This window comes from Sus scrofa, chromosome 10, assembly GCF_054392235.1.
Source record: "Sus scrofa isolate SSC_HxYL_T2T_F1_AM1 chromosome 10, Sscrofa_HxYL_maternal_Yorkshire_Landrace_v2.0, whole genome shotgun sequence".
Lineage (NCBI taxonomy): Eukaryota > Metazoa > Chordata > Mammalia > Artiodactyla > Suidae > Sus > Sus scrofa.
This window is the reverse complement of record NC_139392.1, coordinates 62,070,144-62,094,247: the sequence shown is the minus strand read 5'-3', so window position 1 is coordinate 62,094,247 and position 24,104 is coordinate 62,070,144. Positions and strand designations below refer to the sequence as shown.

Below are 24,104 nucleotides of genomic sequence, written 5' to 3'. Positions count from 1 at the left end.
GGAGAATAATATAAAAAATAATATATATAATATATATATAACTGAGTTAATTTACTGTATAGCAGAAACTGGCACATTATAAATCAACTATATTTTAATAAAAAATAAACAAAAATAAATTAGGATAATCACGTAATTTCTATATTTTAGAGCACAAAGTTCAACATCTTTTCTTTTTTTTTTCTCTTAATGTCTACAGTAGTTCTAGTTTGGAGTAAAATAAATATTTCCTAAGTAGTGATATAACACAGAGAATTAGATTGTGAAATAAGCCTCACAAGGATCAGATATAAAATTAAGGTCAAGATTTACTAACACAGTTAAAAGACAAGTATTTTACAATCATATACAAAACAAAGTACCAGCATCACTCACTACAGCTTCCTTTGCATCTTCGGATATACTCTGGTTCACATTAAAATATGAGGTATCTAAGTGACCTATGTCATTATTGCTTATCAAAAGGGTCTTATTTCCATGATGAAAATCTCCATTTTTACATGAAGCTGTAAGCAGCTCTTTTTTTTTTTTTTTTTTTTTTTTTTTTTGTCTTTTTGTCTTTTTGTTGTTGCTATTTTTTGGGCCGCCCCCGCGGCATATGGAGGTTCCCAGGCTAGGGGTTGAATCGGAGCCGTAGCCACCGGCCTACGCCAGAGGCACAGCAACGCAGGATCCGAGCCGCGTCTGCAACCTACACCACAGTTCACAGCAACGCCGGATCGTTAACCCACTGAGCAAGGGCAGGGACCGAACCCGCAACCTCATGGTTCCTAGTCGGATTCGTTAACCACTGCGCCACGACGGGAACTCCTGTAAGCAGCTCTTTGTAGGAGAACCCACCCTCCTCAGCAAGTCCCTTATTCCTGTCACATTGGCAGAGCTATACTGTCACTAACTTTTCAACCTGGCAACCACATGCTCTACTCATCTCTAGCCCAAGTACACGTTTCAGATCTTTTAATCACATAACTCCTTGCCTAGCTTGTGGGTTCTATCCATAGATCAAAGTAGAAATAAAGTATAAATAATGAACAGATGGCCAGATCTCTTCTCTAGCTTCCCCTTCAGTAATCCATGAACAAAGTGTGTGACTAAACTGGGTAAACCAGATAGGATCTAAAGAAACAAGAAGTCTGGGGGTCTGCACCCAGTGGGGAATGGGGATGGCTGTAACCCCTATCTCAATGATTAACAAAGATTATTTCCCTGTTTCCCTTTAAAAGCTTTCATGGCTGAGCAGACTGTTTGGAGGTGGGTTTGGGGGGACGCTGAGTCCACCATCTTCTCCAGATCAGCAGCATTTTATGAGTTTGATTTTGTAAGTGGCAAGCAGCAGGAGCCCATTCATTTGATACTTGACACTTGGCATGGAGTCATATGCCACAAATCCATAGATTCAGGTTTATTTACCTTAAGCATTCCAGACAAACTAGGTACCCACTCCTAAGGCATTTATAAGGAGAGTTTGCCAGGGCTCTTGCATTAGCATGTTTATAGGCCATTTAATAGGATCTTTTCCCTTTATTTTCTAGAAAATATCTCCCCCAAAAGAAAAAGGATTGAAGTTTTCTGCTCAACTTTTCCTTCTCAAAGTTCAGTCACTTACTGGATCATAATTCTAGATTAATTCTCAAAACATCCAGGTAAAATTTGTCATAGTTTTAATTATCTTAATTATATTTTAAATTAGCAAGCTGAAGCTCAGGGATTTTTGGAGATTCATTCAAAGACAGAACTGGGATTGAGATACTGAATTCCGACACACATTATTGAGTAAATTTTCAACCATTAAAAAATCTTAGAATTATGTTCAGGTAAAATGTCTGTTTTAGAGAACTGAATAATGTTTAGGTCCTGGTTCTCCGAACATCTGACATATCCTCTGTGTGTGTGTGTGTGTGTGTGGTGGGGGGGGGGGGCTCAATAAGAATAGAAAAAAAATATATATATAGATATAGATCTGGGGAATGAGACAAAATGGAGAAATCAAGGCATGTGCAGAAATTGCCATTTTAGCAATTTAGTAATTACATATATATTAGAGAATTAGAAATAGTTTATAGTTAGATTTTACTAATTTACTTTAGCTTCCTGAACACTGGAAACAGTATTATTAAATTTATTGAAAATTTTATCTTAACATGGAATGATTTTTAATTGAAATTTCTTGAAATACACCTAAGTAATATTTTATTTTATCCTTATTATGTTTCTTTATACTAATATATTTCTCAAAAATTTTAATTTCAGTTAAATATGTTAACCTCATACCTTATAGCAAATAGTATCAAAAGAACTCATTATGGAAGAATTATACAACCAGTGCTTAAATTTCAGTTTATTTATAAAGTAAGATTAAAACTCATCCTTACTGATTTGGAGAAATAATAATAGGACATCAATGGGAAACATCTTATATCTTCTGCAAATAAACTCACAATTTTCATGTGCATACAGTATGCCTCATGTCAATCAGTAATGCCCCAAATACAATAAACATCAAACAGTAATGGTGGTGCCATATGGAATGTGTGTATTCTGTGTGTCCCAAATGGCATGAGATTTGTTTTATTTTTTTCTGAACTCTTATAAAATCAAAAAGAAGTATTTAACCAACAAAATTAGGAAGAAATACTATTAAAGCACATTCTAAAAACTGCACGAAAAAAGCTGCATTTTGTTTAGTTTGTTACCTGAAAATTCTATTTTATAATTTCACAGTAGACAGTATTATCATTTTTACTTATTCCCCCCCACACACCCAGGAGAGAATTTTAGATTCTATCTGAAAGAACAAAACGCTTGACCATATGAATTGCTTTATGTATGGAATATGAGGGAAGTACCATGTTTCACCTCTGGGTATAATTTTCAAGAGCTGATATTTTCTCCCTTCAGTTTAGGTCCTAGACAGAAGATACAGAGCAGAGCTTTAGACAAGTCTTAATAAATATGAAGCCTGATGAAATCTTCATTATTTTAGTCACTGAGAATTTGAGGATAATTTTTCCTCTTATAATCAAACCTAAGCTACTATAACTTATAATTATGTTTATACATTCTATCCTTTTAATTTTTCCTTCATGGATCCAGCATTCTCATATTTCCCACTTAAATGATTTATCCACAAATATTAACTTTGAGATGTGCCTAGCATTGGAAGCCATAATAAAAAGCCTCCTGTGTTAAAGGTGATGGAACTCTACTGGTGGTACCATAAGTCTCTAGCAAACTGTCGAATTCTATACCAAATAATTTCCCACCCCCATATCTTAAGTGTTAGTCACTAACTGACAATTTCAGGTTTGCAAACCCAAATCCCATTCTCATGTGCCTGATAATTTATCTGTTCTATGTTTGGAAATTTGTTAAGTGATAATATAATACTCTGCATTATGTACATTACTTCATTTAATCTTCACACAATCCCTATGAAGTAGATATAATACATATATTAATTACATCCTGCAGTCAGAGCACTGACTGCTAGTTTCTCTCTTAGGCTCCATTGAAATATTTTACATTCCTCTGGCATAATACTCATCACAACTGTAGTAAGTCATTTCGATCAATCTTACGGGCTTTTTTTTTTTTCTTCTTCCAGATTACGGGCTTAAACTAGACAGATTCTGACAATGCTAAGTGTTGTTAACTAGTTGCTGCATGAATCAATGCATTGGGTATAATCAATTAACCAAATAGGCTCAGATTTTTTAAGCAGTATTTAATAGGTTTGAACTGAGGTTTGTCCAAATCAATCCTCCTTGTATATTACTTTGCCTTTGGTCCCATTTTTGCTTGAGGACTATGTATTGACTTGCTCTTCGTGCCATCATGCTTTTGCTATGTAATGTTCATTTAAGCATTGCAGGGAGACTGCATTTACTGAATGATTCAGAACAATTAAGCTCTCTAATTATTTTTTCACACCTTCATTATTTAAATGGCCACACTCCCTTCTGGTTTTCACATTGGAAAACATTTTATAAATATATGTATATTAATTCATCATTAATTTATGGCAACATAATGACTATCGGTAACGTGTTTCTTCACAGAAAAATACTTTAACCCAAATATATTGATTTAAAGGAAAATTTTCAGATATACATGAACTACTTGGCTTGTGAAAAGAGAGTTTCCAAATTATCCTGAAAGCATCCTAAAAGGAAGAGCATGTAGTTTGCTTTGTTTTGTCTTGTTTTTATACTGTCCCTTCCATTATTATGTTACATATGAGGGAAGATGACACCTTAAAGGATTAAACTAAAGGTATCAACTTTTCATGTGAAACTTCTGATTTTTAAAAGCTGTCATTGAGCCTTCTTATTATAATCACAACTTATAGGTTTTATATAAATAAATATCATTTATTTTTTCATTCGTGCTTGCCAATTATGACCTAGAATGTCAAGTTTTTTAATACTTAGGGTTGCATCACCAGTAAAGGCATTCTATGAGATCTAATCATACTTAGCTTCATTCCAAATCTGTATCACAATTGTAACTATATTGATACAGAGGAATTAAGATAACCTATGCTGCTTTAGAGACTTATGTTCACTTATAGGAAGATTAATGGTGAATAAGATAAAGGCAAGCAGACTGTACAATCTGATATTGCAATGTATTTTCTTAAAGCCATCTAAAGAATATACACATTTAATTTAGGATATGACAAATCTGACACATTGTTGTAATATAAGCTTCATCAGGTTGGGATTTGATTAATTTGTTCCCTGAAATATCCTCAACAAAGAGTATATGTCATATAAATGCTTAATCAATATTTTTGAAACAATGATTAACACGGATGTCTCCTTAAGTTATTATTGTAGATATTATACCAGTTGCCCTGTACAATGAAAGGAGGAAAAATCTTCAAAATATTGAGATTAACATTTTTTACAAAATAAAACTGAAAAGATGCATTCTAAATCCAAGGAGTACCAAGCTCTGCTGTGTCTTTGAATCCTGGAATGGAGGCTAAAAGATGAGGCTGAAGAGATAATATCAAAATGCTATGTTCATGGGAATGTCAAGGATAGGGTCTGGAGGCCAGAAACAGGCTAAGGCGTTATCTTGCTATAGTCAGCAATGACAAAAGGTCAAAAGGGAAATATAAGACAAAATAGAGAACAGTGCAAAATGCAGGAGAGGATATTGAAAATTCCAAATATTCCAAAGCAGAATCAGGATGAGATGGGGAGTTAAGAAAAGACTACAGAGTAGAAACAAAGATGATGTCGGGAGAGGAACAGTCCAGGAAAGACTGAGGAGGATTTAGTGCAATTGAAAGAACAAGCATGGCAGAACAATTTCATTATATGCCCCTACTGGTTGTGAAGCTAGCAAAGGGCAGCCATCAAGAGTTAGATAGTGAACTATCATGTGGCCAAGCTATGGAATTTGCACTTTATTTGAAAGGCTATGGGGAGCTCTTGAAGGACTTTTAGCTAGGGAGTGACATGATTAGTTGTGTGTTGTATAAAGGTCACTCTGGCAGCTGTGCAGAGCATGTAATTGAGAATGGTAATAAACTTGGAGAACAGAATTTAGACTTTCCTGGAGTAATTAAATTAAACTTCCTTTAACGAACAAGAACACTATTAGCCAACATCCAGATCAATATATAAAACTTAATCAATAAAAGCACAAGAATTTCAGCTATAGAAATCAAATCAACAGGCTTGTTAATGTAAGCAATTTTATTGTATATTTAAAAGCAGTAATGCATGTAATAAAGTTGTTTTATCTTTGTCTTACTCTAATTTCAGTTCTGATTTATATGCTACTTCAGATTGGTTACAAAATTAATATTATGAAAGGTGATTTAAGTACTTGTAAGGAATTTATTTCACAAATGTTCAAGCCTCTTATACTATACATGTATCTTCATCTTAAGGCTTAAATTATTAAGGACTTCAAAGTGGCAAGGACTCTAAAACCTCCATGGATAGACCATTCCTTTTCGAATCTTACCAACCTCTTCCTTATATTATTAGAAACATGCCATTCTTTTTTTTCTTTCTTTTTCTTATTCATTGTTTTTGAACTTGTGCTGGGATTTTAAAATATACCACTTTAGAAAGGAACCCGCTGCTGATTTCTTGAAAGAAAATGAAATATTTATTTTCTTTTCAAATAATACCTTCTTTTCAATAGCCATTTAGTTCTCTGTATAGTTAAGTATTTCAGCAATAACTCTCAGTCACTATGTATAGCACTGATAGAGGGAAGACTAAATTAGGTGGCAAAAAGTATTTATTTCTGCTCTCTATTGCTGACAAATAGTAAAATTTAGTTAAGGAATTTTGCTGTGGGAAAGCAAGGATCCATGCTGAGCTCATCAAATCTTAACTAGAAGTTTATTATATTTACCTCTCCATTAAACATTTAAGGAAAGTTGATATTTTGACAAGTCCCACTTGTACAAGGAACTGGTAAAGCCAATATCTTTGGGCTTTCCTCTGTAAAAACAGGAATAGAGTTTCCACTGCCCAAGGTTAACATTTCACACCTTTTTTTTTTTTTTTTATGATGTTTTTCTAAACAAAACATCAGCGAGAAAAGGTTTATCCTCATTCAAGAAATAGCTCAGTTTTTCTTAGGCTTACCTAATCTGTATACAAAATAAACATAGATTGAAAGCACATGAGATGAACCCGACATTACAAACTAAAATGAAAATTTCATATATGATGAAATAACTTCACTTCATCTTTATTTCAGGCAACCATTAGCGACCTCCTTAAAAGTTGTGAAAAGAAGAGATCTCATGTTCAAAGCTAAGAATTAGAATTGTACTCATAACTTTTGTGTAGAATCCACATGAAGATTTGGCAGGGGTCTTGTTTAAGAGGCAGTTAAGTCCTTGGTTGAAGGTGGTGTTAAATAAGGCCACAGTTGCTAATTCATATTGCCTCTGGAAAGAAAGAGCAATAATTGTCCGCTTTGACAAATTTCTTAAAAGGCCTACATTTACGAAACTCAATTTACTTTTCAATGGAAACCTGAAGTAAATTGAAGCTATCTCAATTTAAAATCCAATTTGAGTAGTTTTCCTTCCTTTCCCCCCCAAAAGAGCTTTCGGCATATTTAGTCCCTCCAGTAACAAAAGTGATAGTAGGGTAATAAAACAATTGAAACTCAAGGAAAAACTATGAGTAATTTCTCTGAGTAACAGAATATTTTGTTTCCAAAAGTGTTCTTTTAATTTTGTAACTAACATGAATGATTAAGGTAATTTCATAAACCACTTAAAAGTAAAGATGCATGATTTTAGACATAAATTAAATTGAGTTGTATTAAAAATAAAGTAATAACACTCATCCATTTGACTTTTGGATATGGGATTCCAAATAAGTATATGCTATTTTAGAACCTATTTTTGAATGGAAAAAGTTAAATCGGGAACTCAGCAAAATCACTTGTATAGCTCTAATTAGAAAAGAAATAAATAACAAATTTAACACCAAATTTCTGGATCTAAGATGGGGGACATGCTTTAAGTTTCTTGTTGATGGTGCCTCATATTCTAAGGGCCAGTGTTCAAATGCTTCACTTCTGGTTGGTAAGGAATCACCTTCCGTATCTGTGACATTTTAATTCTACCCAGTAAATGCCACTAAATTCCATGATATGTAGAATTACTACTTTTTACTTTAGTTTTAAAAAAAATCTGTCCATTCCTGTACTAGAATCCTTTCATTATCTCCTACTTTAAGAGTTTGGTTTTTTGGTGTTTTTTTGTTTTTTGTTTTTATAATTTTTTTATTTTCCCACTGTACAGCAAGGGGGTCAGGTTATCCTTACATGTATACAATTACATTTTTTCCCCCACCCTTTCTTCTGTTGCAACATGAGTATCTAGACATAGTTCTCAATGCTATTCAGCAGGATCTCCTTGTAAATCTATTCTAAGTTGTGTCTGATAAGCCCAATCTCCCAATCCCTCCCACTCCCTCCCCTCCCATCAGGCAGCCACAAGTCTTTTCTCCAAGTCCATGATTTTCTTTTCTGAGGAGAGGTTCATTTGTGCTGGATATTAGATTCCAGTTATAAGTGATATCATATGGTATTTGTCTTTGTCTTTCTGGCTCATTTCACTCAGGATGAGATTCTCTAGTTTCATCCATGTTGCTGCAAATGGCATTATGTCATTCTTTTTTATGGCTGAGTAGTATTCCATTGTGTATATACACCACATCTTCCGAATCCATTCATCTGTTGATGGACATTTGGGTTGTTTCCATGTCTTGGCTATTGTGAAGAGTGCTGCAATGAACATGTGGGTGCATGTGTCTCTTTTAAGTAGAGTTTTGTCCAGATAGATGCCCAAGAGTGGGATTGTGGGGTCATATGGAAGTTTGATGTATAGATTTCTAAGGTATCTCCAAACTGTTCTCCATAGTGGCTGTACCAGTTTACATTCCCACCAACAGTGCAGGAGGGTTCCCTTTTGTCCACACCCCCTCCAGCACTTGTTATTTGTGGATTTATTAATGTTTTAAGTGCATTGTTACAGGATAACAAAGGCTTTCAGGCAGAATGCCACCAGTCACCCATAATGTGATCACCACTTTCACTAAGTGTTCCAACACAAATCCACACAATTCCATTTTAGAGTTTCCCTACCCAGACCATGCCTGACACCATTTGTTCAGGTCTCAGGAAAAGGATGAAGATTCACATCCACAGAGTATGCTGAGGAAGGTCTTAGGCTCAAGACTGGTGATGCAGGTTTAACAAAGAGCTTGCCTGATTCTGTTCATAATTTTCCTTCCTCAAGCCCAGAGGTTTAGCCTTTAAATCCACACTGTGGCCATTCCGTTCTTATCCACTTCTCTCTAGAGGGTCTGCGTCCTTGGAAAGAAAAGCAGTCTTTTAAACAGACAGTTTCAAAATAATTCAGCTAAGTCTGTCAGAAGCAACACTTCTAGCAGCTCAGATTCTCCAGAGGAAGATGGAATTCCGGTGATGAACTATATAATCTGCTATATGATATTTAAGCTTTCTTTAAATTAATGGGAAAATTGGATGTATGTACCACATCTTCTTAATCTATTTGTTACAGCAGGCAGATAGTTAGGTATGAGCAGAGAAGTGGGGCATGGGGCCGGATGGCAAGAAACCACGCATCAAGCAAACATAGGGTCCATGGGCAAAGAAAAGCACAAACCACTAGACTGACAGGAAACCAGAGAAAGAAAGGTAGAAAAGGACTTGAATCTCCAGCATCCAAAAGTAACCTGATACTTTTCATGCCCTCATTATTAGCTATGTGGATAAGAAGTACCCATCATGCACCAACACCAAGAGACTACCAATCAAAGCTAAACATGGACAAAATCTCTTCTCCCTTCAGGAAGGTGGAATTGGAATGAAAATTAAGGACCCCCAAGCCCCCAAACTCCTCCTTCCCAGTGAATAATCTCCCCATGCAATTGGATGCCCCTTATAATCTGTGTGCCAGCGTAGCTCAGGGCAGCTGCTTGCCTCTCTGCCTGCACCTCTTTAAGAGGCGTATTTCTCAAATAAATCCTCACTTTTCTTCCTCAGTTTCCATCTTAGTTCTGAATTCTTTCTGCATGGAGACAAGAACCTTCCCTTTGGGAACACATTCATCTGTTTATGGACATTTAGGTTGTTTCCATGTCTTGGCTATTGTGAATAGTGCTGCAATGAACATAGGTATGCATGTAGATTTTTGAATGGAAGTTTTGTCTGGATATACAGCCAGGAGTTGGGATTGCTGGATCATGTGGTAGTTCTATTAGTTTTCTGAGGAACCTCCATACTGTTTTCCACAGTGGTTTTACCAAGTTGTATTCTCACAGTGTAGAGTTCTCCACACTCTCTCCAACACTTGTTATTTTTAGACTTATTAATAATGGCCATTCTGACTGGTATGAGGTGGTACCTTATGGGAGATTTGATTTGCATTTCTCTAACAATTAGTGATGTTGAGCATGTTTTGAACATAGTAGTAGAAGTGGAAAGCTGTAAAGTTCCAGAAAGCAATCATAATTATCTCTCAATATAGTTGTAAAAGTATTAGTATTACTTTCCTAGTCTTTTCTTCAAGTAGCTAGCAAGAGCTGTGCATAGTAGTCTCTTTTAGGTCAAAATGATAAAATATAACCTGTAAAATATAGTCATAAATAGCATGATAGCATGACCAATTAAGAGGAACAGACTTTCCATACTGCCCACTATTTAGGGATTACATTTTTTATCTCAATCTGTCTAGTCTGAAAAATTGTGGAAACAGATGACCAAAGGACAAAGCAAACAGCTAAGAATATCTTATTTACAGAATTATGGATTCTTATTGTACTGTGGCTTATTATTCTTATTATAAATAAATAGCTGTCTTCTAAAACTAAGAGAGTTTTCTCTCTCTCTGTCTCTTTTTTTGCTACAACTAATTTTTATTGTTTCAAGTTTAGTGTTCTCTTTCCATATTTCATTGCTTTTGAAGTCCCTAGAGAATATTCCTATATCCTCATAACTCTGAATCCAGGGAGACCTCAAAAAGAATCTGTTTTTCATGGATCTGGTTACAATATCAGTTGGATCACACTGAAGGGCTTTGCTCTGATGGAGAAATCATCTAATCAGGGACCAGGAGAGGGGTCAGGACATCTGGCCCCTTCTCCACTGTAATCACATATCATTACCTCCAGGGAATGAGGTCTTGCTCTCTAGGTGCTTAAATTAATTATGCTCTCTGGAGATATTTTCTAACTTACTTCCTTTCTGGATAAATTTGTCTGAAATTTGCCTCCTTCTGATTAGCCTTCTTTAGTCTCTCTCTTCATCTTATCTTTGTCTTCCAGAACTTCTCTTTGCATTTTAAACACAATGGACATTGTTATTTATTGAATCTGCATAAGAAAATTGCAGACTGATGTATCACTGAAACAAATATATGCAAACATATGCCACTGATGCAGCCTGTAATACAGCAAGATATACATATTTCCATTTCTGCCACTCTGCATATTTCCTTTGGGGCCAGCCAGAAAGCCATGCTGCCTTTCTGTATATGATAGAGCTGACTTCTATTTTAGGTGAATAAAAATAAGAAATACTCTTCTGAGATTTGTTTATGTCATTACTGTGCCACATTCTAAAAAGGAAATGGCACTTGATATCCATCCATTGCAGATATCAGGGGAATTTATTTTTCAGAGGCAAGCACCCTAGCTATGAGAGGTTATTATATCTAGATATAAATGCAGTTAAAATAATATTTATCTAGTAGATTACATATCAAAACTCTTTTTTTCCAGGCTTACTATTCCCTCTATAGATTTTTGTTTTATATATATATATATATATATATATATATATATATATATATATATATATTTTCAGATTATTTTTCAAAATAGGTTATTACCAGATATTGAATATAGGTTCCTATGTTTATAATTATTCTTGTAAAACTATTCCAAAATATTGAAGGTGAGGAAACACTGCCACATTCATTCTATGAAGCTACCATCACCCTGATACCAAAACCAAAGATACTACAAAAAAAGAAAATTAAGGGCCAACATACTTTGATAATTGTAGATGCAAAAATACTCCACAAAATAGCAGAAAGCTGAATCCAACACTACATTAAAAGGATCATACACCATGATCAATCTGGGTTCATTCCAGGGTCACAAGGATGATTCAACATAGGGAAATCAATCAATGTGACACACCACATCAACAAAAGGAATGACAAAACACACATGACTATATCAGTAGATGGAGAAAAAGCATTTGATAAAATTCAATATCCATTCATGATAAAAACTAACCAAAGTCTGTACAGAGGAATATAACACAAGATAAAAACAGCTATTTACAACAGACAATCACCAACATAATAATCAATGGTGAAAGGCTAAAAGCTTTCCTTCCAAATAAAGGAAACAGACAAAGATTCCCACTCTTACCATTTATATTTAACATACCATTGGAAGTTCTAGCCTTAGCAATCAGGCAAGAAAAACAAATAAAATATTCAAATGGGAAGGAAGAGAGAAAACTGCCATTGTTTGCAGAGTGCATAGTTCTCTATATAGAGAACCCCTTGTTTATTTTATTCACAATAACTATATGATCTAGTTTTCTAAGGTACCTCCATACTGTTCTCCATAGTGGTTATACCAGCTTGCATTCCCACCAACACTGCAGGAGGGTTCCCTTTTCTCCACACCCCCTCCAGCATTTATTATTTGTGGACTTATTAATGACAGCCATTCTGACTGGTGTGAGGTGGTATCTCATAGGAGTTTTGATTTGTATTTCTCTAATAATCAGTGATGTTGAGCATTTTTTCATGTTCTTGTTGACCATCTGTATATCTTCCTTGGAAAAATGTCTATTCAGGTCTTCTGCCCATTTTTCCATTGGGTTGTTGGCTTTTTTGCTGTTTAGTTGTATAAGTTGCTCGTATATTCTAGAGATTAAGCCCTTGTCAGCTGCATCATTTGAAACTATTTTCTCCCATTCTTTAAGTTGTCTTTTTGTTTTCTTTTTGGTTTCCTTTGCTGTGCAAAACCTTGTCAGTTTGATTAGGTCCCACTGGTTTATTTTTGCTACCATATGAACCAGCAATCCCACTCTTGGGCATATATCCAGACAAAACTTTCCTTGAAAAAGACACATGCACCTGCATGTTCATTGTAGCACTATTCACAAGAGCCAAGACATGGAAACAACCCAAATGTCCATTGACAGATGATTGGATTAGGAAAATGGGCTATATATACACAATGGAATACTGCTCAGCCATAAAAAGAACAAAATAATGCCATTTGCACCAACATGGATGGAACTAGAGACTCTCATACTGAGTGAAATAAGTCAGAAAGAGAAAGACAAATACCATATGATATCACTTCTTTCTGGAATCTAATATATGGCACAAATGAACCTTTCCACAGAAAAGAAAATCATGGACTTGGAGCATAGACTTTTGGTTGCCAAGGGGGAGGGGGAGAAATTGGGATGGATGGGCTGTTTGGGATTGAGAGATGCAGACTATTGCCTTTGGAATGGATTAGCAATGAGATCCTGCTGTGTAGCACTGGGAACTATGTCTGGTCACTTATGATGGAGTGTAATAATGTGAGAAAGAAGAACTATATATATGTATGTGTAACTGAGTCACCATGCTGTATAGTAGAAAATTGACAGAACACTGTAAACCAGCTATAATGTAAAAAAATAAAAATCATTATATTAAAAATTAATTAATTAATTAAAAAATACGGTCTAAGAAAGATGAATGAGTCTTTGAAGAGTATTTCGGAGGCTTCTTTAGTAATATAAAAAGACAGCTATACACTGGGTAAAAGATAGAAAAAGCTAAAGACTAGAAAAGCGTGTGTCCATAAAGAGTTCAATTCTGAATCCTGCCTTGTCTATTACTGCTAAGTTAGAGCTCATGTGTGTCCATTCACTCTGTCAGCCTCTTTTTATTGATGTATTTGGGCCATTTGCATTTAAGGTAATTATACTATGTTAGTGATTAAATCTATTCTTTTTATTATTTTTCTCCTGTTTGTTTCCTTTGGTTACATTTTCCCAGTTTTTCTTTTTTCTTTCTTTCTTCTTACTTTAACTCTCCCCTCTGCCATGCAGTATACTGTATATGCAGTATACTAGTATATGCAGTATACTGGTAGCAACAGTTTAGCACTTCAAGTGAAATGGGAAAAAAACTTCCATTTAGGTCCTTTTATCTTCTACACTTTTAAGTACTATTGTTTTGGTTATCAGATGATGTTTCTGCTATGGTCTTAATCATAAAATGTAATCTACAAAAAATTATGAGGAACAATAATAGTCTGTCATATATGGAAATATCCCTTCTTCTTTCTAATGTTCATTCTTCTTACTTGATGCTACAAGATTATTTTTCTCATCATTCCCCATTTGACTGAAGAACTCTTCAGTCAATTTTTAAGAACAGTTCTGCTAGTGATAGATTCCTTTTATTTTCCTTTGCCTAAGAACGTCTTTAATTCTTCTTCATTTTTCAAAGATTGTTTCAGTAGATAAAGGATTCACAATTGAATTTTATTTCTTGTAGAGCTTAAAAACACTGTCTAAATTATTTCTGGCCACCATGGTTTCAGATGAAAAATCCATAGTTATTTGAATTGGTGTTGCCGCATAAGCAATATATTGTCTCTCCTTAACTACTTTCAAGCTTTTTCTTTGTATTTAGTTTCCATAAATGTAATTATGATGTCTCTTGGAATGGATTTCTTTGGGTTTATTCTCTTTGGGATTCGCTAAGATTCTTAAATGCACAGATTTTTGTCTTTGCCAAATTCAGGAAGTTTTTAGCCATTCTTTCTTTCAATGTTCTTTTTAGCTTCACTCTCTTTCCTCTCTCCTCTCAGACTCTGATGACATGAATATTTGATCTTTTGTTGCTCTGGAGGTCTCTAAAGCTCTGTTTTGTTTGTTTGTTTATTTATTTGTTTTTAAAATTTGTTAGTGTATTTTAAGTTCCGTAATTTCTGCTTTCTTCTTTGATATATGTCTTTGCTAAGATGCTCTTTTTTTTCATGTGTTTCAAGACAAATTGTAATTGACTGCTGAAAATTTTCTATGAGAGCTTCTTTAAAATTCTTGTAGATCATTCTATCATACGATTCTCATCAGTGTTTTCATGACTGTCCTATTTCCCAGGCAAGTTTTAATTTTCTTGGTTCTTAGCATAATTAATGATTTTCTATGTAAACTGGACATTTTCCTCTATTATGTTAGAGGAAACTCCAGTTCCTGTTCCAAAAACTTTTATTTGAAGAGGAAGTCACCCTGTTTAATTTTATCAGACAGGTTTTGACCTATTCTTGTATGCTCTGGTTTTAATGAGCATTTCATTTTCAGAGTCTTTGCAGTGCTATTTTGTTCCCCTTGGTTTCTGATGCTGCTGCACCCCCATTCAACTCTGCTGCTGCTGCCTGAGGGGCAGAAGGGGTTTCCCAGGCCGGGTCACCAGATGGCTCTTGCTAGTGTAAGGTAATCTCAAGGCCTCAGGGTCCAAGGGACTTTATAGGCTCAGATGCTTAAGTGAGTCTATCTTGCTGACTCTTCTTACCTATCCTTCTGTGAGAGGGACAGTGCAGGCCCATGAGGACAAAGAGATTTTCTGGGCCGAGCCACTTGCTATGGTTGGGTACCTCTGGCCTGTTTAATCTACCTACCTCCTTGTCTTTCAGCAGCAAAGGTACTCCTCATGCCTGATGAGGAAAGCAATGCCACTGGTCATTTCTTTTTACAGGTCTCTCCACTGATTCTCTTTTCAGGTGATGTTAGCTTTCCTGATATTGTAAGAGAGACCCCTATTCCCTGTGGGGGAGGAATAAGCCTACCTGTGTTGACCTTTTTTCCTGTACTGGAGATCAGGAAACACCATATTTAGGAATCTGTCTTCTGTTGGGAAAGAGTATATAAGGCAATCTGTTGCTCCATTATTTCTCCAGTCTTGGGGTCCAAAGTTAGTTTTCCTTATCCCTACCACCCTTATTCTTTAATTGTCTCATGTTATTTCCAGGATTTATAATTGTGGTTCTAGGGAGGAGTGGGAGGAGCAGGTAGCAGTAGCTCTACACAATCTTGTTGCAACTGAGAATTCCCTATTAATTTTCAGTGAAAGAGAACACATCTTGTAAAATAACAAAGAAGGAATCCCTTAACAAAAGAAGATAGTATTTTTTTTTTTTTACTACACTGAAACTACTAAATATATGACAATGTCCTGGTGGCAGGGGGGCTCAGGTAAAGTAAAAGATATCTCTCAGTTTTATGTAGATTTTGTTGTACAAAATGTTCCATAAAGTATTTCCAAGAGTTCTCATTGTGGCTCAACAGAAATGAACCCAACTAGTATCCATGAGAATGTAGGTTCAAGCCCTGGCCTCACTCAGTGGGTTAAGGATCAGTGTTACTGTGAGGTATGGTGTAGGTCACTGATGTAGCCCAGATCCTGCATTGCTGTGGCATAGGCTGGCAGCTGTAGTCTGATTCAACCCCTAGCCTGGGAATTTCCATATGCTGCAGGTGCAGCCCTAAAAAAAGAAAAAGAATTTCCACATGTTATCCTCATATAAGCCCAGGAAGGTAGTTGAATAAGTCCAGGTGCCAGCCACTTAAAGAAATGCAGAAATCCTTGATTTCAAAATTAAGACAATATTTGAAATTCTTTCTGATGCAATTTTTCTACCAGCTAAGCCTTCCAGTGTTCCCAGGTCTATCTCTGCAGCTTGTCCAAGACATGTATAGTTACTGTCAATGCCTAATAATAGTAGATCCATCTGTCTTTCCTCAGCTCAGTGACAAGGGAAAACTAAACTGCAACAAAACAGCAGTATAATTTTGCCTCTTGAGATTAAAAGTCCCCCCTAACTTGGAGAGAAAAAAAAAAAAACAAAATAGAAAGCTACCTTGTGGCCCTAGGGAAGTTTGAGAAAGGACAGTGTGCACCAAATGAAAGAAGAGAGAGGATTAGAGGACATCTGTGTCTGTGTCAAAAAGAGACATTGCTGTGCCAAAGACCTGGTTTTGCTTAAAATGTTTGTTATTTGCATATCATGCTTATTAATGCTTCTAATGAAAAAGCACCATGGCTAATCCTAAACTAAGCTTAGACTACTAGGATGTTTGATAATGGGTCAGGGAGTTTAGAGTGCGAACAAGGCTTAGATTTTGACATTCGATATTCAGCTTCTGCACTCAACTTCTCTTGCTACCAGCTGGCATGCAGTAGGTAGTCCTTTTTATATCCCAAACAAGTGAAAGAATAAAATTCAACCAGACCTATTGAATCATCACCTGCATATGACAGTGAAATACAGAGATGAGTGAGGGTTCTTGAACACCATGTTTAGGTAAACTTGGCAAATAAGAGGATAAAGGAAGCAGATATATTCCATCTGGAAACCAAGTAGAAATGTAGATACCCATATGCCTGAGGTAGTTTAGAGAATTCCTCTGCCAATGGAATGGTGAAGGTAACCTTGGACTTTATTCCAGTTCAATGATTTCCAGCTCCTCAGCAAAACATAAGATGAGGCAGCGTTCACACTTAAGAATGCTGAGCCAACCATTCTGTGATGCTTCTCCTGAAATCTCTCTGGAGAAACACCACCTGCCCATGTCAGACTAACCCTGGAAGCTTGTTATATCTCTCCCTCCCTTGTTTATCCTATGCATTTGACAAATTCCTCAAAGTCATGGCAGGATGGTGTCTGTGCTAAGAGGTGATACATGCACAACTACCTTATAACAAATGGTCTGGACTACTTTTTAAAAAATACTCCCCAGTGTATATGTCAACCTTCGTGTCAAACTTGTAAAATTTCTTGATATTCCTGTAATGTGAAGTGACTTCCCTGGAGCCAATATTTCTATAACATTTCTAAGTTTTCCCAGTTCCCTCAGGAGTATGAGCCATAAGGCTTAGAAGCCAGTGCACTAAGGCTGTAGCCTGCTGGCCAATAGCCTGAGACTGTGCACACTGCCAGCTAGCTTACTCAAGGCCAGCTGGCAGATAGACATGTGGCGACAGATGCATATTATAAATGGGCATCTGTAGAAAGGCTGTACTCCAGGCCTTCTAGGCTGGCATGAAATCAATGGGACCATTCTTTTTCCTTGATGATGGGAAGCACAGCTGAACCAAAGCTGCCATACCCAGTTGGCAGAGAAAAGAAAGGACATACCAAAGGTTGAGATATCAAATGGACTGAAGTCACCATCTCTCAAGCCTATTAGTTTTACAGGAGAAAATCCTATTAGAATTATTTTTATTTGTTTTAAAAATTTATTATACTTGATTTATAATATTCCATCAATTTTTGCTATACAGCAAAGTCACCCAGTTATATATATATATGATTTTTTCTCACATTACCTTCCATCATGTTCCATCACAAGTGACTACATATAGTTCCCTGTGCTATACAGCAGAATCTCATTGCTTATTGACTCCAAATGCAATAGTCTGTATCTGCTAACCCAAACTCCCAGTCCATCCCACTTCCTCCCCCTCCCCCTTGGCAGCATAACTACTCAGCTTTGCTTTTTTGTTTTTGTTTTTTCTCTTCCTTGATCTAGGATCAAAGCAATAATGAAATGCAGGGAAAAAATCACTTCTGTTGTTTTGCGTAATTCCCCCAAAAGCAAATGTTATTTGTGTGTTTTATATACATTGCTTGTATGCATGTATTTATGTTTGTGTATATAAATTCATATATGCATACGTACATGTACATGTGATTACATATATACACATATGTACACACATACATATACACATATACATATATATGCATGTGTGTGTGTATGAGCAAAGAGAGAGTATGCTCATAAAATTCCATACAGGAAATCTCAGTTTGTTTAAGTTCTTAAATTTTAACCACAGCTGGGCAATAACTGGTGAATGGCTTTGTGGAATGGAATTCTCAAAAGTCTTTTTCCAGAAGAGATTGATTATATTCCTCTGAGATATTAGTCTTAGCAGAGAAAATTGTCCAGAAGACAATGAGGCTCCATAGGAAAGCCCTAGTCCAGTATCTCCACAGACATAACTCTGTCAGTATACTTAAGTATACAAACATGCACATACACACAGACACACAGAGCATTCTGTGATAAGTATGCAATGAAACAGATGAAACAAAGACATTCTGATTCCCTCTCCTGCAACATTTCCCAAGGGTCTTTACAAGCTTATGTGTGTGTGTTTGTGCAAAGAATATCCACGATGAGGATATAATATGTCATGTTCCAACGAATTTATCTGATCAAGTATATGTCACAGGACACCATTTAGGAAATGCTGTCCTGATAAATAGAGGATGTAGTGAGTCTTATTATGGGAGGAAGTTTAGGAATTAAATATGTTTCTTGATGCAATCTTGTAAGAACACATGTCTGACTATAGATTATGGGGGGAAGAAGCAGTGAGAGAAAAGCAGGAGAAGATACTGTGAATTACTCAGGTAACTGTGTGACATTGGGTCATAAATTTTGCCTGGACCTACTCTGCTAAGTTTTTAATGCTTCCTTATGGGACACTGCTCCACTTCAGGACAACAAATACTCCAGAGAACATTAACTCTTTAGCACCTAGAAAGGAATGCCTAGTAAGAGCTGTCAGCACACAACACTGGTATCTATGCCCACTCAATTCTTGGATACCCAAGATGGCACCAGTTTCTGGTAGACCTTTTGGTCCACAGCAGCAGTTTTGGTCCACTAAGAAAGAGAGCAACAGTAGCAAGTTGCTGTGATGGTGCCTAGGAACGCAGGGTGCCTGGTACGATGTACCAGTGCTCTGCAAAGCAATGAAAAGTCTTCCCTCTAACCTCTGAAATGGTGAATCTTCCTGGCTGAGGTTATAGATTCCTAGTGGAGGTCACACTATCTGGCTTCAGGGTCAATGACCAGAGGAGGTGCTGCTGCAGGTCAAAAACGGCCCATTAAAGAGCCACAGCAAAGGTCCACAGCACATGTTGCAAGCTGTGGCCATCAGAATGAGCCTTGTCTTAATAGATAAAGAGTTTCATTTGTGGTAGGATATAAAGTGCCTCCTGGGTGTCCTCAGAACTATTTTTGGCTGCCAGTGGAATGGAGTCTAACTCAGCAAATAGCTCTATAATTTTATATGTCAAACTCTAAGGAACTACTTTTTTTTTTCCAGTGAAATTTTTGTTCTTACAATGTAACATTAATAACACAATTGGATAGGGAAATTGTTAGTATAACAAAAAGGTTATAAAGTCTATCTAGGCTATTACTATAGAAAAGGATGAATAGAGAAGTCTGAAAAATGGAAAAATCAATGTAGGTAAAGCTGATATTGATATAATTCTGGCTGAAAGATGATTATTTATTATGCCTATAAAGAGGGTTATTCCTTCAGAGAAGGAATATTTGACTGTAACACAGCATCTGAAAGATTTCTTATTTTAAAAATTCATGCAGCATTTCAAGAGTTTCCCAGTTTGGCTACATTGGCATATATTGGGGACAGGAAAGCAGTCATGCATTAAAAAAAAAAAAGTCAAACATTAATTTAGAGCTTACTATATCCAAAGCTATCTGCTTATCCCTGGAAAGAAAAAGTTGAATGATACGTAGTCCATGTATGGCAGACCCTCACAGAAGAGTGGGGCTATCAATCGGGGAGAGGGAGCATAAGAAAGCCACCAGGATGTGTTTTGATAGTTTCCATGGTAGATATATGTAGTGATTATTCTGAGAACACAGAGGAAGGAGACACTCATCTTGCCAAGGTTACCAAGAAAGGTTACAGAGAAAGGTGACATTAAATGCTGAGTCCTGAAGAGTAATTAGAAATTTTGCCAGCAGAACCTGAATGTAAAGTAGGCCCCGCAGTGGGAACACTGCATAATGGGCATCCTCTGTCAAAGGGCACAAGACATTCGGGGAATCCTAAATAGAGATATATGGCCAGAACACAGGCTATGTCTAAAAAGGACAGAGGGACAGCAAGTGGACGTGAAATGAGAAGTAAGGTAAAATTAAATTTATATTTGTTTTTGTTTGTTATTTTTAATTAATTAATTAAATGTTTTTAGGGCCACACCTGTAGCTGTAATTCCAAGCCTAGGGGTTGAATTTAGCTATAGCTGCCAGCCTATGCCACAGCCACAGCAATGCACGATCAGAGCTGTGTCTGACCTATACCACAGCTCAAGGCAAGGCTGGATCCTTAACCCACTGAGCAAGACCAGGGATCGAACCCACGTCCTCATGGATCTTAGGTTCCTTACAGTTGAGCCATGCCAGGAATTCCCTAAAGCTATATTTGTATGTAAGCAGAGACATTGATTAAAGGGTTACTGGAAAATACCAGGTTGGAAATGATAAAGGACTGAAGTAAGGCGGTGGAGATGTGTGAATGACACAGAATCTAGGTATATAGATGAGGTGGGATATATAATGTGAGTGATGGATGGCTTAGGGACCATGGAGAGGGTATTATAATGACTCCCAAGTTTAAGCTGAACCCCTAGAATAACCCCTTTTACAATGTGTAAATTCTAAGGAAAAAGGCATATGAAAGAGAAATGCAAGTTCAGTTTGGGAAATGCTAGCTTGATATTTGTTGATTCAAAGCCCTTGGTAGCATTGTCAATTAAGAATGTGTTCAGGAGTTCCCGTCGTGGTGCAGTGGTTAACGAATCCGACTAGGAACCATGAGGTTGCGGGTTCGGTCCCTGCCCTTGCTCAGTGGGTTAACGATCCGGCGTTGCCGTGAGCTGTGGTGTAGGTCCCAGACACGGCTCGGATCCCGCGTTGCTGTGGCTCTGGCGTAGGCTGGTGGCTACGGCTCCGATTCGACCCCTAGCCTGGGAACCTCCATATGCCGCGGGAGGGGCCCAAGAAATAGCAACAACAACAACAACAAAAAGACAAAAAGACAAAAAAAAATAAATAAATTAAAAAAAAAAGAATGTGTTCAAATCAGGAGTTCCCATCATGGCTCAGGGAAATGAATCTGACTAGCATCCATGAGGACACAAGTTCAATTCCTGGCCTTGTTCAGTGGGTTAAGGATCTGGCGTTGCTACGAGCTGTGGTATAGGTCGCAGACGCAGCTCAGATCTGACAATGCTGTGGTTGTGGTGTAGCTTAGCGGCTACAGCTCCAATTTGACCCCTAGCATGGGAACCTCCATATGCTGTAGGTGCAGCCCTAAAAAGACCAAAAAAAAAAAAAAGTGTTCAAATCAAATCAGAAATTGAGATCAGGTGTTCTCACTGTGACTCAGTGGGTTAAGAACCTGATAGAGTGTCCATGGGGATGATGGTTAGATCTCTGGCCTCACTCAGTGGGTTAAGGATCCAGTGTTGCCACCAGCTACAGCATGAGTCGGCAATGTGGCTGGGATCCAGTCTTTCCCTGGCTGTGGCTGACAGCTGCAACTCCAATTTGACCCTCAGCCTGGGAACTTCCATAGGCTGCAGCTATGGACTTAAAAAGAAAAAAAAAAAAAAAAAAAAAAAAGAAAGGAAGGAAGAAATTGAGATCAGGCACTCAGGAAGATTGTCAGAACAGGGAGTAGATTTAGTAATCATCCAAATGCATACATATATACAGTCACTGAAGACACAGGAAGAGATGAGATTGTCCCAGGGAAAGTGAGAAATGCAGATAAGTGTTACTCCCTCAAGTTTGATCCCTTCTGCTTTTTAAAGCTGTCTCTTTCCCAGTTGTGTTTGGACAACCTTGTCCTCTTCTTCACAGTTGTGTGTTTGCCTGTGCAGTGATGGGTTTAGGAATCAGCGTGTGATTAATTTTGAATCAGTGACAACAAAGAAGACTCTGTCCATGTCTAGGCAGAACAAGAAGGATCTGTGCTGCTTCCGGGAAAGCTTCCTTTGCTATTGAAAGAGACAGAAAGGAAGAGAGTAAAAGCTAAAGAAGACATTTTCAATCCTTCCCGAGGAATAAATTACCTAAGTTTATTTCAAGAACATCCATCTAATTAGTTGTTCCAACACTTTCTCTTATTAAATGATTACGCGTGTATGTGCTGTGAGTATTTCTGTAAGGGGCAGAGGTTAAGGCCCCAGAACTCATGCATATATTCAGAAAATAATGCTCTCTGAGTAGAAACAGGGCTGGACTTTTACAGGATGAGGAGAAGTGAAAGGTAGTTGTTCTGGTGATTCAGCTCAGGGAACAGTTTTGATCTTTTTAAAAATTTTTTTATTACTCAAATGAATTTATCACATCCGTAGTTGTATAATGATCATAACGATCTGATTTCACAGGGTTTCCATCCCATAGCCCAAGCACATCTCCCCACCTCCCAAACTGTCTCCTCCGGAGACCGTAAGTTTTTCAAAGTCTGTGAGTCAGCATCTGTTCTGCAAAGAAGTTCCATCTTTCCTTTTTTCAGATTCCACATGTCAGTGAAAGCATTGGATGTTGGTGTCTCATTGTACAGCTGACTTCACTTAGCATGACAGTTTCTAGGTCCATCCATGTTGCAAAAAATGTTGGTATTTCATTCTTTTTAATGGCTGAATCATATTCCATTGTGTATATGTACCACATCTTCTTGATCCACTCCTCTGTCATTGGACATTTAGGTTGTTTCCATATCTTGGCTATTGTAAATAGTGTTGCAGTGAACACTGGAGTACATGTGTCTTTGTGAGTCGTGGTTTTCTCTGTGTAGATGCCCAGGAGTGGGATTGCTTGATCAAATGGTAGTTCTATGTTTAGATTTCTGAGGAATCGCCATACTGCTTTCCACAGTGGTTGCACCGCAGTTTTGATTTTTAACTGCTACTAAACTATTGGTTGTAATGTCTGCATATTTGGATAGTTTTCCAGTTTTTCATGCCTCTTGCTTTGTGTCTCTGACCCATAGCCCCATTCTGATAATTGACAGAGTAGTCCTTTCAGGAACTTTTATTTTCTTTTAAATTGTTTTTTGGGGGGTGGGGTGGGGGAGGGAGCCTTATGATTTATCGAAGTTTGGGGCAGTGAGGGAATATTTTAAAAATAAAGAAAGTGGGGAAGAGAAATGAAATAAGGGAAAAAAAATTAAGAATTGAAGGTAAGTTAACCCAGAGACCCTCTATCATGTGTGTTCTATACTCTTGCAGCCTGATGCCAAATCTTCTTCCTCTGACACTTCTCGGCCACATTGCTCTGACACTATCCCTTGGCTTCTAGAATCTGCAGCATGAATCAAGAAGCAGCAATAAATAACACAGCCTGAGACAGAAAGAAGTCTCTCTGCAGAGGAGATGAAATAGGATTTAAAGCCATAGAAAAAGTAGCAGTTCAACAACAGTTAGATAAAGAGGGACTGCCACCAGTATGGTATCTTGGGGAAAAAGTCCTAGAATTACAAGCAAAAAAGACATAACACTGAATGACAGGAAATGAAGTCAGAACTATTACCTGGAATCAATGAAATAGAACGTGACAGAAATGCAGACTGGAGGCATGCTTGGGAATTAATGCTTTTCTGATCACAGTCAGGTTTAGTATGTGGCTGAAAATATGGAAGTTCCTGTTGTGTCTCAGTGATT

General features: G+C 37.0%; 1 protein-coding gene across 2 annotated transcripts in view; it reads right to left on the bottom strand.

The window, feature by feature from the left end:
* LOC110255677 (uncharacterized) overlaps positions 1 to 24,104 on the bottom strand; it is a 1,749,062-nt gene that overhangs the window by 955,338 nt on the left and 769,620 nt on the right. The window contains exon 10 of one of the 2 annotated variants that reach the window (XR_014817781.1): positions 6,815 to 6,925. The exons of the other annotated variant lie outside the window; for it this stretch is intronic. The gene's annotated coding sequence lies outside the window, so the exon portion shown is untranslated. The remainder of the gene's footprint in view (positions 1 to 6,814; positions 6,926 to 24,104) is intronic. 2 annotated transcript variants of the gene reach the window in all.